This window comes from Artemia franciscana, chromosome 8 (assembly GCF_032884065.1).
Source record: "Artemia franciscana chromosome 8, ASM3288406v1, whole genome shotgun sequence".
NCBI classification, from domain to species: Eukaryota; Metazoa; Arthropoda; class Branchiopoda; order Anostraca; family Artemiidae; genus Artemia; species Artemia franciscana.
Genome location: NC_088870.1, coordinates 14,114,351 through 14,132,176, shown reverse-complemented (window position 1 = coordinate 14,132,176; position 17,826 = coordinate 14,114,351).

Sequence of the window (17,826 nt, the reverse complement as noted above, 5' to 3'; positions counted from 1 at the left end):
GGAAAATTCTGGCAGGTTATAGTTAACCAATTTCCTGGTGCCGAGTTTGATTGAATAGTCTGTGCCTCGTCTTAGCTAATTAATTACAGACTAATTAACTACAAGGCGAATTAACATAATTTTTGACTTATGGAGTTTAATAGGTGAACTCTAGTCTGTTTTTCCAATCAGCAATCTTTGTCCATTCAGTGGTAAGTCTATTATCTAGGTCAATTTGAGGCTAGGCTGCAGCTTCAGTGTACTGTATTTATAAAAATCGAAATGGCTTCAATGTATCAACCAGTTCTTTTATTCAACGAAATAGTGTCTATGAAAGGAGCTGTTGCAAAAAGCTATGAAGGAACTCAAGATGTAGAAAATTTAAAGTTCTGTTGCCAATTTCAAGATTCAAATCAGGTAATAGGGCTTCCTGTCAGCTTACTTCATTCACTTTAGTTATAAGGAACAATTAACATAAATCAATGAACAAAAATTAATCAGTGAATTGTACAAGAGAGTAAAACAGTATTTCAGCTATATTCTAAATTCTATTTTTATTAATTTTAATGTGCAAGATAGATAGAGAGTCTAAATTAAGAAAAAAAATAAGAAGACTAAAACCAACCACAGCATAGTTTCAAAATCATAACTTAAAGTAAGTTTAGCTATGGCCTAGTTAAAATTACTTTGAGTTAAAATGTCATACCTCTTTAATAATTGGCTTTTAGTTTGATCCTAGTTGAATGCGCTTCAGGTTGTGATGTTAGGACTCATCTTTTGTTTGTTTTGGCCTTCTGATTTTTACTCTAGGTGCAAGTTTTTACTTATTTTACTCATTTATTTCGCTTAACATGCCTTTTATTACGTAGTGCAGACTACAATATAGTTTCATTCAACGAATCACTTTTCTTAGGGTATCTTTACTGAACTATACTTTTAAATATATTTATATGTGATAGCTCTTGGCCTTTCACAGTTCTTGTTTCTGTTCTTAAATGGTTTGTCCTGTAATAGCAATCAAAATTTTGAGACAGTTTTTTCTATAAATACAAGGAAGGTCTTGTAAGTATGTATCAGTTCAAAATACTCCTCTTTGTCACATTCCTCCCTAAACACCTCTAGGGTGACAGGCTCCCGAGAGTCCCAAAGGGCAAATGTCTTTAATTTTGTAACTTGGGAGGCTGATGACCCGACCAAAATTCTCATGTAACCTTCCCACTAAAATGTTCAATGAATGAAAAAAGAACATAAATACTGCTAACTCTGTTGCCACTACTACTTCAATACTACTTCTACTACAGGCCCAGGATATTCGGCAAATGTTGACAGGAATGCAGAATTAAATCCAAACTCACCATCTGGGTCTGGGGAACAAACAGAAGTGGTTTGAAAAATATTACTCACTTATTTAATTATGTTAGCATTGGTGTTATACACTAGGCTCGTGGATTCCCAACTTCAAAATCCCAAACCTGGTTGCTATGGCCATTTAACCCATTACCCCTTTGGTTCTACGTTAGAGAAAAGTTGGGTGGTACTTAGTCGGTAGCAAAATTTTGACAGAAATGAAGCATTGGAAGCTTAATTGCGATCTCAAGTTCTTGTTTAGTGTTTTTGATTAATGTTGAGCATAGCACGTGGATATCTGATTAGTTTGGACGAAGTGGAAACCTGTGTTTAACTATGTCACGTTAGTAGGATGTTTTTATAATGCTCTTGGTAGGATGTAGTCAAATGAACCCATTTTATGAAGTTTGCTAGTCAATAAAATATTTAGATGGAAATGTGTCCTTTCATTTTCAAGCATATTGACATAACTACCATTGAAACCAATAAAAAGTTTATTTCCTGGTCGAACAAAAGTCAATGCATGTTCATTATGGACACTATTTTTACAGACGGCACACCATACGGTTGTCTTGTGGTCTGTCTAGCAGGGAAAGACACCACATTCAGCTCGTTTAGATGCAAAATGTTCTTCTCCAGTGTTTTGGCCTTCTGCCAAGGGCATCCCAGCAACCTGGCATGTAATTCGATCCAGTTCACTTGGCAGAACTTTGTTTTAAAATATGATTGTGTAAAATGGTTGAACAAAAACCAAACCTAGCCTTGTGAGGGACGCACAGCGGGAAATACTCTTCCATTAAGTTCTAGTTTCAATTAAATGCACAGAAAAGTTTACACCAGCAACTTCTAATGGCCAAAAAATACTGCCATTGGCCAACGACGTGTTCTACGGCTTGTGGTATAGCGCACGCATTTTTGTATTAACTGTCAACGCCACTGTTTGTTGAGCAGTAAAATGCAATAATTTCCTTTTTCACAAATATTTGTTGACTTTAGGTCTGTGATGCGTCAATGATATAAAGACGACGGCCATGAAGTTCTTTGGCACACACGAAACAACTATTTTATCACTTTCCAAGTAACTTTGTCTGCTTTTCACAGTAAATGAACGCATCCTACGGATAGAAAGTACGGGTGTCTACAATGCACAGCATATTTATGCTGTGTTTGTTGAGTTTTGTAGGGATGTAAATACGAAAATAACGTTTGCTTCTGAGCTTGATAAGCATTCCATTGATAGTTACAAAGTCTGAAGGAGAGTAAAGTTTGCAGTAGTTTTCAACAAACTACACTCGAATTTGAATATCGATGCAAGCAGCATTTCGCTTGCTAGACTGGTTGACGGATTGTCGAAGTGAAGACTAGTCTCAATGTAATGGAGCCAAACAGGCCAGTTGTATCTTTTGTTCCTTACTTGAAAATTTTGCAAAGGTATATGAGACCAAAGAATCCTCGAAGTTAAACGTTATCAATTGTTTGATCTTCGTGAATCTCTGCTTATCTAGTAGATCGGCTGCAAAATTGGCAGGACAGAAATCCATTTTTCTGATGGTATGTTCCACCAGTACATCAATAATATTTTCAGGAAAAAGAAGACCCCAAGAAGTTTCTGGTTACAGAGGTTTAGGTGTGTTTGCTGAACCTTTTGCACCAGCTCATTCAGTCACGATTTTCATAGCTCTGGTTTGGCTCGGGGGTGGTGCACTTTTTGACAAAATTTTTTTTTTCGACGTCCTAGTAACGCATCATTTTGGGTTCATCTTTTTGTTATCCAAGAAAGAGTTACATTATGGTGGTCTGGGAGAGCTAGAGCTGGTTATGACTGATCTCCGAATTGTCTCAAAGGAGTGGTAGCCTCATTTGATTCTTCTGTGCTTCCTTCCGATGAATCTGGAAATGTCATCTGGAACAAGGCTTTCTGCTCATCAGTTACCATTATTCTAGGTGTCGGGTCCACTAAATAAACCGTCAAATTCTTCAAGTATCTGAATGATATTTTCCTCTGTAAGACGCTTCTTAGCCTGGGCATCCAGTCTTTTATTAAAAGGGAAAGAAAATTGAAAGGTAATCCATAAGAAACACTTTTAGACATTGAAATCTGGAAAGAAAAGGTGAAAAGGGCCAAAACCAAGGAATTAAACACAGAATTCCAACTAGAATTCACAAAAGCAATTAAATAATTCTTTGCAGTGACGGAAACGTGTAATACAAATAAATAATACCAAATTCCTTCAAAATACCAAATCTTCATTTTCCAACAGTAATAGTAAGGGACAGAAGGAGTCAGAAATGTGCAATATAATAACAAATGTCAAATTCCTTCAAAAAACCAAATCTTCATTTTCCTTTTTTTTGTAACATTAATGGTAGGATGGGATAAAAAATGACCCCAGACCACACTTACCTCCTCTGCTTTGGGTGTTTCAATAGTTATTTCTAGTCACCTTGATTTTTTAGGGATTTTATTCTTTTTTTTTCTGTCAGTATTTTGGAAACTGCAGCACACTGTGTTTCAAACAAAAAGACATATAGTTTCATTCCTTTCGGGCGAAAACGACCATTTTTGACGGTATTTTCGAGGGGCTTTTAGAATTTTTTTAATGTCTATAAGTTTTTTGCATTTTTTCTTATGCGGAAACTAACACACTTCTTTTCTGCGAAAACTAAGCTTAACTAGTGATATCTAGCGCAAAGAGGATCCTAAAATTTCCGAATAACTAGGGTAATATAAAGCGTAGAGAAACGAAAAAATTATTGCAAATAATTTTATGGCAGAATCGTACTATGCCCGGAAAAAGTGTTACAAGTGTAGTAGAAATGGGCCAAGTATAGTTTAAGTGTGCCGAGAGTAGCAAAACTGTACCAAGAACGGCGGAACTGCACCAAGAGTGGCAAAACTGGTCGGCACACGTGGGGTTACAATATGCCAAGCAGGTATAGAATAGTAACGGTAAAACTTCAGCCACTTCAATAAAGAATGAATCCTAACATGAGTTTCATTTTGGCAATCAACTGCACTATCTAAGATATAAATATGAATAAGATGAAAGCTATTTTCCTTATAATAAGATCAGGGCATTGATATTATTTTTTGTTAGGGCGAAATTCACAAGATTTTGGAAAAAACTTAATAACGCTTTAATTAAATACTAAAAATTAACGAATTGTACAAAAAATGTAAGAATTGTAGAAAAAACTATAAAAATCAAAATTAAGCCCAGAAATCTATGAAAAACTAAAATTGTTTGTATTAATTGTATTTAATATACTTCAGGCCAGATACGAAAATCCATTATTCTTGCGCATCGACGAAGAATGAGAAAGAAATTTATGGAGGAAAAAAGAATGTTCCTCACCAACATTTTTTAACACATTTTTTTTTATTATACACGAAGATTTACCTATTCCAAATCAGATCAAATTATCTCTTCAAAATCACTGATTTCATGCATAGAGTTCCTGGTAAATTCACTGTTCTCTCCCGATCCCTTCTGTTTTTTTTTTTTTGCTGTTCACTTCAACTAGACTCAACCTTCTTTTTCCTCTTTTTATTTCTTGAGACAAGTTAGAGTCTTTCGATTGGTGGGCTGTTGTATATTCTACATCCACATGGTCTCTAATTTCCATATTCCTTGCAAACCTTGAGTCTAAAAATTTCAGGAAGTAAGGATTCATTCCAGAAGGCTTCAAGCTTTGGAAATATTTTTTCCCAGTATTCTTTCGATCGGTGAATTGTAATTATTTCCCAATCGTCAAAAACTATATAGTGGCATATCATTTTATCCAGTATCTCGAGTTGGTCTTGTATCGGGGTGAAATACCTGTGATTTTTTTTCGCTGAAGACCTTCAGTTGATAATTGAAGAAAAAATCCTCTAACTAAATTTTTTTTACGAAGCCACATCAAAAATGGTTTTGAACTCTGGTATATTATGTACAGTTTTATCTCTATAGGTATGCCGTAGCAAACTTCTATATTCGTATGTTTTTATTGCGTATATGTGGGGGCTCACCCCACGTCAATACCTCGCTCTTTACACTAAAGCTTAAATTTTGTTCCAATTCCTTAAGAATGACCCCTGAATCACAAAGGCCGTAGAATAAATAGTTTAAATTACTAAAAATGTTTTAGCTTAAAGAACGAGGTATTACGAGGAGGTCTACCCCTCATATGCAAGATGATTTCTGTTCGTTTTCAGTTTTAATGCTGCTCCTCACTTCCAGTAGAAAAAACTTTTAATAATTATTTTTTCAATGTTTTCTTAAATAATGCTAGAAAATCCTGCGCTCCCTCCATTGAAAGTCTCTTCCCCCATGAGAAGTTCCTTCATGGAAAGATCCTCCCACTTAACCCCCCCCCCCTCAATTCTCCCCCCCCTGACCAAAAAAATCACCCTTAAAACGTCTGTAAACTTCCCAGTAACCATTACTATATGTAAAAACAAGTCAAATTTTGTAACTTCCAGTCCCTCCCACGGGAACTGCGGGGGAGTAAGTCGTCCCCAAAGACATAGTTATTAGGTTTTCACAAAAAATGTGAAATTCCACATTTTTGTAGATAGGGGCATGAAACTTCAACAATAAGGTTCTCTGATAAGCTTAATCTGATGGTGAGATTTTCGTTAAGATCGTATGACTTTTAGGGGGTGTTTCTCCCTATTTTCAAAAATAAGGCAAATTTTATCTGGCTCGTAACTTCTGATAGGTAAAACAAATCTTGATAAAACTTATATATTTAAAATCAGCATTAAAATTCGATTCTTTTGATGTAACTATTTGTATCAAAATTCTGTTTTTTAGACTTTCGGTTACTATTCAGCCGGGTCGCTCTTTACTATAGTTCGTTACCATGAACTGTTTAAAAAGTATCATTAAGAGTAAGAGCGGTAGAACTAGTTGCAGCTACATCTACTACCACTACAATTATCAATTCATGGTAGAACTAAGCTGCTTCAGGCCAACAGAGCTGGCCTCAAACCTGGTTAGGCTCTAGAACTGCTTTTCAACTCCGAGTCAGTATTTACAGCTGAGATCAGTCCCGCTTTGCAACTGCAGTATCATCAGAAATACAGCCACTAAGAATTTGCTGTCTAGTTAAATCTCAAATTAAAGTCTATTGATATCGGGCTTACAATAAGCAAAAAATTAATTTGAAAAGTCTTAGAAGCACTATTGAAAGCAATTTAGCAATTGCAACTGCAAATCTAACGCACAAGTTAAAAAGTAATTGCTATAACCTTATTCAATGTCGGGTCAGGAAAATAACATTTTTGTTGATTTTTTCTTCGCAAATTATTGAAAAGCATTATTTTGCTCTATGGAAGTTGGTTTGAATTGCAAAGATAAAATATATAAATCGTAATTAGGTTTTGTTGCTTGTCATGAAGACACACTTTTTTTATTAAAAGAAGAAATTCTAGGGTATCAGAGATATCGCAAAAATTTTGAGACTTAATACTTGAGTTTTAAGTAAATTTTATGGTTCTTAAATTACATAGCTAATTTTGAAAAAAAAGATCATGTATATCTAATACATGACATAGTTATAAGGTTTTCACAAGTCGCCTTAAAACTATAAGGGGGTGAATTCCAAACCAACTACCCCAAATTTTTAATTAAAACTCAGTTGGTCTACCAGTCCTATACTCAGTCACCAGATTAGAAGTATTCCTTGTATAATAACCATAAAAATCATTATTTTGTCTTTACACTTCTAAGAACACAGACAGATACAATTCATACAGACACTGGTAAGTAAACATCGCAGCCTGGTAGTCACGAACTTGGCCTACATCCATCACCCTAAATTTCTAAGACATGCTGCTTGTTAATAAATATGTTAATATTCTTTTTAAGGTATCCACATACCACACACACTGCCTTGTTTTATAAAATCTGAAAAAGCTTAAAATTCCATCTCAAATTGCTAGCCCATAAAACACAACCGTAAGATATATAGGGGCTAATTATTGTATGAGAAAGAAATAACAACACTCGAGAAGGTACGAAATGCTTCAAACAACGTAAAATTCCAAGGCCTTTTGCAGCTTGATGAAACAATATCGCTTTGAAGTTTCCAAGACATGTTACAATACAGGTGAAAACCTAAATATATCACCTAATAAACCTATTCAAGGGACTTGCCAGATAATAATATTCACCCTGTCAGATCTAACGGTTTGCAAATTCAACTGAAAGCCATAAAATTTGTCTTTTTTACATTAATTGCCAACAAACATATAGTTTTAAACACATTCAAATCATTTAAACTATATTTACTATATTTGTCAGGTCATCAATGGAATACCACAAAAATGAATCGCCCGGTCATCAACCAAAGATGTAAAACATAAATCACGGATATAAAATGTCATAGTAGCAACATAAACCAAATATAAGACTGAACCCAAATTAGTGCCTTGCGGGACACCACAAATCACAAGAAGTGACATTTTCAATTACAACCTTTATTAACCTTCCCTTTAAAAAGGAATAAAACCAATTGAAACTAACCCCTTTAATTCTCAGAGACTCTAATCTTCTCAATAAACTATTTATATCAACTATGTTACATTTCTTTTTAAAATCAATGAAAACAGTGAGAGACATATTTCCATTTTAATGAGACTGATTCACAAAATCACATATACACTGAACTGATTCACAAAATCACACACACGCTGAGCTGCATGTGTAGTTGAGTGTCCTTTGTGAAATTTAAAACGAGTATCAGTTATGAAATCATGTTGTGTTAGGTAAAAGTAAAGCCATTTATGAAATACCTTTTCGAAGTAATTTTGAGAAAGGAAGAAGGATGGAAACTGGCCTCTAGTTTCCAACATCTGATCTTGCCCCACTCTTGTGAAAAGAAATAACCTTGGCTGTCTTAAGACCTTCAGGACAGATTCCAGTTTCTAGCGACAGGTTGATTATATGAAGAATACTTGGAAGAAGGTAAACTGACACTGATTTGAAAGTCCAGAAATTTATTCCGTCCATCCCCACTGAATTGGAGCTAATTATTCCAAGAATTATAAGCAGTTCCTTACTGGAACACTTCTCAAACTCAAAAGTCAATCTACCACCTCTCTCATCTTGAAGATCGTGACAGTGGAAAGATTCAAGACTCTGGTAATTACCTTGTTGCACTGTTTGACGAATAATTTGAGAAATAACCAGAAAATTGTTCTGCCACTTATTGAGGATCACTAATTGTAGCACCATTTATTTCTATCGAGAGATGCTACCATCACTTTTCCTTGATATAATCTTTCCGATGACCTTCTAGGTTACTTTCACGTTACCTTAGGTTGCAATAGATTTCTCTTCTAACTAACAGCTCTTTCGTCTTCTTCTGAGAGAGTTCACCTTGTTACGGGCAACCATAAATTTTTCGAAGTATCCATCTTTTCCTTTCTTTAGGTTATGTTCACAAAGCTGATTCCTATTTTCAATTTCTTGAATAATTTCGGCTGTCATCAAGGGTTTCTGCGGTATATCGTTTCTATCTTTAACGATTTTCAATGGACATGCTTGTAAATAAATAGGCTTTAAAACCGAGCTAAATGTGTCAAATGCCTCATTCACATCACTCTTAATTTCAAGAACAGAATCCCGGCTAAGCGTACTCAGTTCCTCCGCAAATCTATCTAGGTTATTCAAGTTTAGCCTTTTTCAGTTGCCGTAGTTTCATTTTCTTAGTTTTACCTCTAGGTTTTTGCCCTCAAGTAATCATTGTGATCACTGGATGATGGTCCGATCCGGGATAAATATCCAAATCAGCATACTTTGAATTTTTGAACTTGGCTATGTACGAGAATAAAACTGCTGCTCTTAAGGTAGGAAATGAGGTTAGCGACTGGTTTTGTATTAAATCAGGAGTTAAGCAGGGTTGTGTTCTATCCCCCTTTATATGGATCATGTTGATGGACTTCGTCTTAAGGAGCACAGGAAAGGCAATTGGAGACCACGGAATCAAATGGGGAGGAAAAACACTCCTGGACTTAGATTATGCTGATGATTTAAGCATATTAGATGAAAGTGTGAGCAAAACGAATGAATTTTTAGAGGTTTTGCGAGTTCAGGGTGCTAAAATAAGCTTGGAAATTAATGTTAAGAAGACTAAGTCAATAAGGCTAGAAATAAGTGAAGATGAAGTGACATGAGGTAACGAAAGAATTGATCAGGTTGGGAGCTTCAGTTACCTTGGTAGTATTATTAGTAAAGATGGTGGGAGCAATGAAGATGTTAAAAGTAGAATAGCTAAGGCTCAGGGTGTTTTTTTCACAGTTAAAAAAAGTTTGGAAGAATAGAAAGATATGTCTGCAAACTAAGATTAGAATATTGGAAGCTTCAGTGATGACAGTGGTCAAATATGGCTCTTAAGCATGGGCGCTCCGAAAAGCATATGAAAATTTACTAGATGTTTTCCAGAGAAATTGCCTACGGATTGTTCTGGGTACCCGGCTGACTGACCGTATTTCAAACAGTAGGTTGTACAAAAAATTGGTTCAATCCCGCTTTCTAGGGCTATTATGAAAGAAAGGTGGAGATGGCTAAGCCACGTTCTACGGATGAAGAATGACGGATTACCGAAGATTTTCCTGTTTGGCCAACCGTCTGGGGCTACACGGAAAGCAGGTCGTCCTTGTCTGGGTTGGGAGGATGTCATAAATAAAGATTTAAAGGAAATGTGAACTTCCTGAGAGTGTGTAAAGAGGGAGGCTTTAAATAAATTAGGTTTGAGGAGGAGCGTGCGTAGCTTTGTTGGCCTCAGGTGGATTGGTGCTGCAGTGAGCTATTAGTAGTAGTAGTCGTGGTAGCTGACAAAAAAATGTTGTCAATCAATGTCACTGAATGACTTGAAATCCTTGCAGGTATACAAACTAATGGGTAGAGATCACTAGAAACCACGAAGTTAAAAAAAAAAATTTAATTATCACAATTCAAATCTAGCAAGTTAAAAATAAAATCCCCTATGAAAATGAAGTCCAAACCACTTCGGGACATGTAATAAATTAACTTATTAAAACTGTCAAAGAATTCATCCACGCGAGTGCAATGTGGCCTATACACCAAACAAATCATCGTTATTTTTCTTTTGAATTTCTAATTCTAATAATTCTAATTCAAATTATTCTTTAAAAAAAATCTTGAGCCAAAACAATTCCAAAACTTTCAATTTTTCACCCCCACTGCATGGCCTGGAAAAATAAATGACAAAAGAGATTAGCATGAACAAATAAATGTTTCACACTCAACCATAATATCAATATTCTAATAGAACTTTACAATCTGTAATTAAATTAAGTGCATTATATGCTGATTCGAGATTTAAATCATATTTGTCACCGATCAGGAATATTCCTGCATTTGAGTATTTTCTTATTGCAAAGTCAGCACTTGCAAGTAATTTTTCAATAGTTTTTTTTTTCAGTGTATCTCAGATTAGGGTAGTAATAAAAACAACATAGTACATTTAATTTGAAAGGATATGGCAATACTTTAGGTCGGGCACATACCCATATAATCTCATCAAAGGGAGTAAGAAGCAAAATTGAGATTTTACTTGGATACAATTAATTACGGATAAAGAACAGAATTTCAGCACCTTTCTTACCCAGAAGGTGGTTGTCAGGTCTGAGTTTAAAAATTTGTGAAAAATTGTTGATTTTTAACATGTGCTAATTTTGAGCTTGTGATTCAGTAATAATGATTACGTCTGATCTGTATATTTTAGAAAGGGTGTCTAATTCCTTAAGTTTTTCAAAGTTAAGGCTCTCAGCGTTATTTAACAAATGTGTGGGGGATTGAAACGACCTGTGATGGTACCGTTTTCAACTTCACTTTTTTATATCACCAGTAAGGTCAGGGTTACAGTGGAATTTATTCCAGGGGCTAAACTCGTGTAGTTAGAACTAGGGGCTGGGAGACCATATCTTACTTTTTCATATGCAACGGAATTTAATTGAGCAGGCACTAGCAGAAATTCTAAGGAATAGGAATCGAGGGTAGTGGTTGAGTTTGGGGTGAGCCGGAGAAATACATAGACATGAGTTTTATTGCAAGGATATTGTACGAAGAGTTTATGTTGAGCGAGTACACAATGGAGTGGGGAAGAATACATAGAATAGTAAGGAAACGCTAAAAAGGTGGCTGAAGTATGGTTGGGGGGTGGGTAATTTTATCTTTGGAAAAAGAAGAGAGAGGGTATGAAAGTGGATCTGGAGGTGAAAACATCCCTTAGATAGGCACTCGATTGGAAAGGACGGGATGGCTCTAGGTCTTTCTTGTATGCAAGTTATGGTCTACAAAATGATTGCTAGAAATAGCAGAATTAAGGTGGCTTCTTGGCAGCCCAGTTTTGTTAAGCCTACTACAAACCTTAATGGGCAATTTAATAAGATTAATAATTTAATCTTTCCGTTGAAAACTCTTTACAAACATCAACATGGGGGTTTTGAAATACATTATTTGTACAATGGATAAAACCTAAAATTCACGAATGTGTAAATAATTGCATTGGATAAACATAAATTTACTGTCTAAATAGCTAAAACACACATTAGATTGATTATGTTTTAAAAATTGCCGAGCTCATTTTTTTAATATATGATCACATTAGATGAGAATTTCACCTTGCAATTTCGACTTCATTATCACTTTAAAGGTTTGTCATTAACACTGGATTTCAAGAATAAATTATCTTCAGTTAAAACAAGTTGAGAAGGCTTTATTTGCGTAATCTTTTTAATTCCTTGAGAAAATTCTGACTAAAGAAATTCACAAGCACCTACTTGATTACATTTGGTAACGTTCACTGGTTCAAAGGGTTTGACAGTAGCTATTACGCAACGTGAATAATTTTTTTATTGAATATTTGCATCACAAATATTAGATAAATGAGGAGCTCTAGGCTGTATAGGGGATTTTAATGCACCTATAGAATCAACAATTTCGAGCTGAAAACAGACTTTTAACATTTTGATTTTATTCTCCTTGAAAAGACTTTTCTGGGTTTCGTATATATTATAAAAGCTATCGTAAAGAAATTCAAGATTAATAATCTGTTTCTTGAGATTGACCATTTCTACATCTTTTTTTGAAAAAGATGCATGTCAAGACGAACAAGACGTCTTGAAAGGTCAAGATCTCGATGAAAACTCAAAATACCTTGTGTGATTAAACAAACGCAGCTTAGAAATAATAGAGATTTTTTTCAAGCCAGTGGAATTCATTTCAGTAGATGTTTCGGTCCTATAGCCAAGGACTGTCTATAGCACAACACTAAAATTTTAAGAAATTAAAGACTTTAGCAATTGAGTTTTCAAATTGGAAGCTAAAGTTTTCACAGACAGAATTTCCACCCCTTGGCATCTAAAAAAACATTCCGGATGACATATTTTGACAAGTTACTACAAAGGAAAGAACACTATTGCTACAAGAGAAATTGAACAGAGCCATTGACACCCAAAGTGAACTGACAAGCAAAACTCCCCCAAGGACCCAAACAAGAAAACTTGCGAGAGCCCGTGGACGTATAATTTCCCTATTAAGGAAAGGCATTTTACAATAAAACGGAACCCTAGTGCCCATAAGGACGCCAATGAAGGAGGATACTGACATATGAACGATTCCAAGGTAAGGCCCATAAAATGATCTGCCTGGAAGAAAAGTATGATGCAGATGATGCCGTTACTCACTGAGGATATGGGTTTCAAGCAGTGGAGACACCTACTAAAAATTGTGACTCTTATACAAGTTCTCAAGAACTGTTCAGGTCTCTGGAACTAAAAACTCAGCAAGAAGAGTTGGTAAACAAACTCTCTATTTCTAGAGGAGAAGGAGTTTTTGAATGAAAAACAGGGTCCCATCCTAAATCTTAAAGGATATCCTTGAGAAGCCTTTACCCTGAATCATCAAGTACAAGCTCAACAAATTCTAACAGCGGATAAGATCAGGAAGAGAATTTAGGATGCAAAGAAATCTAAGCCAACTTCTGCAGCATCAGACTCATAAGAAGCAAAGTTAAAAAGTCGAATGTCCCTAAGGATACAGTATAAGAACTTTGACCTAATATCTTTAGCTAAAATATATTAAAATATATGATATATTCAACGCTTCTTGTTTCAAAACTATAAAAATTTGATATATTCACCTGTGACACATGAAAAATCTAAATGGTCTCAGCCAAAGTAATAGTTTGAACCATGTTAGTCTAAGTCAAAATGAAGAGGTAAACTGCTCCTAGTAGGAGGAGATTTTGTGTTCGAGATACACCCTTTTTTCAGAGCATGCTAGACACAAATTCAATACCGAAAGTGTTTGTTATTATTAAGACTCATCTAGCACACCTGTATGTAAAATTTACCCACGCTCTCATAATATAGTCGTTCCATATTCAACCGAAAGCAGCGTCAGGTGGTTGTTTTTTGGCTGGAGTTTTGGTGGAATATGAGAAAAGATTGTCCGGACAGACATCTAGGCAGAAGGATTGACTCCTTCCTTTATCCCTTATGTGTTAATAATAAAATTTTCTAGTGTATATTCCATACCACTGTACTATCAACTGCTTAGTGATATTATTAATTTAGATTGAAGTTGAAAAAACACCCCAAGGTTTGGGAATCTTTCGCAGCAACTCCACCATGAAAAGCAATACGTTCCTTTCACAAAGAAGGAAATCGATAAAACCTTGAGATCAACATCGAAGCTAATGTAATTAAACCAAATGGGTAGGAGACATAAGCAAACCATATCTAATCGCTTCAGCTAATAATAAAACACCCTTCTTAAAGAAAAGAAAACAATGTTATCTTGTAAGAAAATAGATCCTACTATATTCATACTGTGTAGTCAACGAGTCATTATTTTCAGATCATGACGGGAGACAATTAAGGACACGGAATTCTTCTCAATAAAATATTCAAAAGAAAACATTATATATACGGCGGCGGTAGACAAAAAAGGTTAAGAAATATTTGCAAAAAGCTGGGATTTTAATTGTGCTCCATAGAACTACTTTCCTTTCACCTACAAAAAGGGGAATTATCTCAATAATTCCACCAAATACTGTTCCACCAGAGAAATAAATAGGAGCAATATACCAAAAAAAAGGGAAAAAATCTCGGCAGTTTGGAATTAAAAACAAAAATATTGTAAATTTTTTTTTTAAATAAAATACTTTTACACTAAGAGACCATGTTGAACTGATCTCTTACTTTAAAATAAATTATCCGCCCCCATTATCTGTTATAAATTTGAGAAAATCAAGATTGTATAAAATACTGGGGTATACACCATCCGCTACCAAAAATTTGCCATTACAAGCAATTCCTTTATGACACAGAACAAAGTAAATATTAAGCCAAGGGAAGTGAACTATTTCTGAGACGGAAAAAAAGCCTCAAAGGAAAAGGGATGCCTAAGAAAACAAAATGGTTAATTCTTATCAAGACTAATATCCTTCTCGTAATTTCCAGGACGATCCGGTTTAATACCACTTAAATTTCTATACCTCAGACAAAAATTGTTGTTGTAATAAGGATCCATATTAGATCCCCAAAAATATATGACATACAAAATATAAATTAGGTCCCTTGCAGTTGACCAAGCCAATACTGACCATCAACACTGTGAAACGTTCAAAGAGGTAATTTGTACTGTGTAAATTACTGACACGGCTGAAGAAAAGTAGACAACTTGTTAGCTGATGAAATTAATAGAAAAGAACAAGTAAATAAAAGTAACCCTCACATACATAAACTAAATAATGATAGTAAAATCTCAAAGCTTTCAATAACTGAATAATTTAAACCCCACCTGTGAAACCTCATCGAAAATTCAAATGAGTCAAAGCTTATTAGAAATTAAAAAAGAAAACGTGTCAGTGACAGAAATGTTTTTCAAAAATTGTTCTGATTGAAACAATAAGGATTCTTCACTGCCGCACGCTATGTTCACTCCTATACACCTCCAAGAAAGCGTTAGAGGAAGGAGTACTAATAAGGGCAATAACTTACCTATTTTAATGTTATTCTAGCTAACGCATAATACCTGGGTCAATTGAATTTATGAAGACATCAGCTAATTTAAAGTATTGAATTTTTCATAAAAAGATCCCAATTCCAGATGGGATTCCAGAAATAATTTGGCATATGAATGATTAAGATGGCTTTTTCATTGTTTGTTCCTAAACTTTATTTCCATATTAATAGATCAGGGGTGAAATCTGATAAGTGAAGGAACCGTTATCAAAGCCCTGATAGAACATTTTCTAAGCGTTACCTGCAGAGACTTAATAACAAAAACTCGCATGTTCCAAATAGCATACATGATTATCAAGCTATAGATAAAATCATCCTAAATTTTGTCAAAGAGGGTGAAGACTTTAGATCCAATGTATTTCTTGGCTTAATCAATAAATTCCTCGCCAAAGTAATTATAGTAAATGAGCAAAAATATTGCGATGACTTGCACCTTCACTATTGCAAAAATATACAAAATTCCTTCTCGTTAGCTGAATGGTGTCGCAAAGTCATTCGGGAAAACATGCAAAAAAGTGACATCTCTTCCGAATTGAACAGTCTTACCATTCCCAACCAATTGCGAATATATTTCATACAATTAAGAACCAATAAATATGGTAGAGATAATGTAGTTTTAGACTTAAATATGCAAGAACAGATATAGTCTTGTTTAAATACAAAAATATATTTTTGTTTGAACAATATAAAATACAACCGAGGGAAAATACATTTAACAAATAACCATATTTAACCAGGGGATAAACTGAGTGCTCCTTTAAATATGTTAAAAATGGTATAGAAGCTAGAGCGAATCATTGGACTTATTACCTAACCTACAGTAAATAGTTTTTATGTAGAACGGAATTGCCAACATGTTGAGTTAATGAAAATGAGACAGAAAATGCTCAACTGTCAATAACATTGCCACAAGTAAACGTAGTTGTGCCTTGGAAAACGATGATGTGCCATTGGTTGAAGGAAAACAGCTTGAAGTAAATTAGTATATAGAATTGGAATAAAGTCTATCTTCACATAATAGCAAGAGGTATGAGGAAGTTGAGTCCAATTTTATTTGAAAAAGAATTCAAAGCACATCAAAAAATTATTGTTTGATACCTGATACAAGAGTGATTGTCGTCATATATATTAATTGTTTAGCTTTGGCCTTATTCAATGTATTATGTTTAAAGTATCTTCTTTGAATTGTGTTTGTAATTATAGACTAGTAGTGTATTAGGAAACCTACTTAATTGAATGATTCAAACAGCCTTCCGCTCTAAAAAACATCCCGCCTCTCTGTTAATTATAATATTTGAAAAATTCATAAAAAAACACAGAAGCATTTAAAAGAACTAATAAACAAGAAAGTGAAAACTAAAAGACAGAGTAGCTAATGTATAGCAAATGAAACTTGAAAAATTCCTTTATAACGAATGCAAGTTTGTAAAAATGTATGCAAGAATGTATGCAAATTCTTCAGTTTATCTTATTTCCCCTCCAATTAACCTTGGCCCAATAGCCATTAGGTAATTGCCAATACTACAATTTGGACTCAATTATCTAAAATCACTCACAGCAAAACTTGTCAAATCCCCAAATATCTTACTCATGTAACACTCTCAACTATTAATGAGACTAATTTAGAAGAAATCACTAGAAAATGTCAACCAATTCTGACGATAATTTTCATTATTTATGCAACAGCTCAAGATTTCGTAAAGCAAGAAATCTTATTCAAACGTAAGATCCAGCCATGTTGCGTGAGGGATACAGATGAGCCAAAGAAATTTCAGTCTGGACGAGGTTTGTCTGTGTCCTCCGTACATTATGCTGGGAAAAACCCAGCTCGAACAAAAAACCTAAGAGATGACTATACTGCTGCATTTTGTTGTATCCCTGCGTCTTCAAACCACACACCACTTAAACCCACATATTCAAGACATACCTCGCTCTTTATGCTAAATTTTTTTTTAGAGCACCTCATATGCGTAATCAACTCTGTTTGTTTTACATTTCAATGCTTCTCATTTTCATGTTAATTTTTTCTTGTTTTCTTTATAGTAATGCTATAAAATCGTGCGCCCTTTTCATTGAATTTTCTTCCCCCATGACATATTCCTCCAAGGAAAGATTCTCCCACATAGCCCTCTCCCCTCAACCCCACCCCCCAAACCAAAAAATCCCCCTAAAAACGTCTGTACGCTTCCCAATAACCATTACTGTATGTAAACACTGGTCAAAGTTTGTAACTTGCAGCTCCTCTCCCAGGGACTGTGGGGAGTAAGTATCTATTTCCCAAAGAAATAGTTATTATGGTTTTCGACTATGTGGAACAAAATGGCTATCTCACAATTTTGTTCCATTGACTTTGAGAAAAAATGAGCGTGGGAGGGGGCCTATATGCCCTCCAAATTTTTGGTCACTTAAAAAGGGCACTAGAACTTCTCATTTCCGTTAGAATGAGCCCTTTTGTG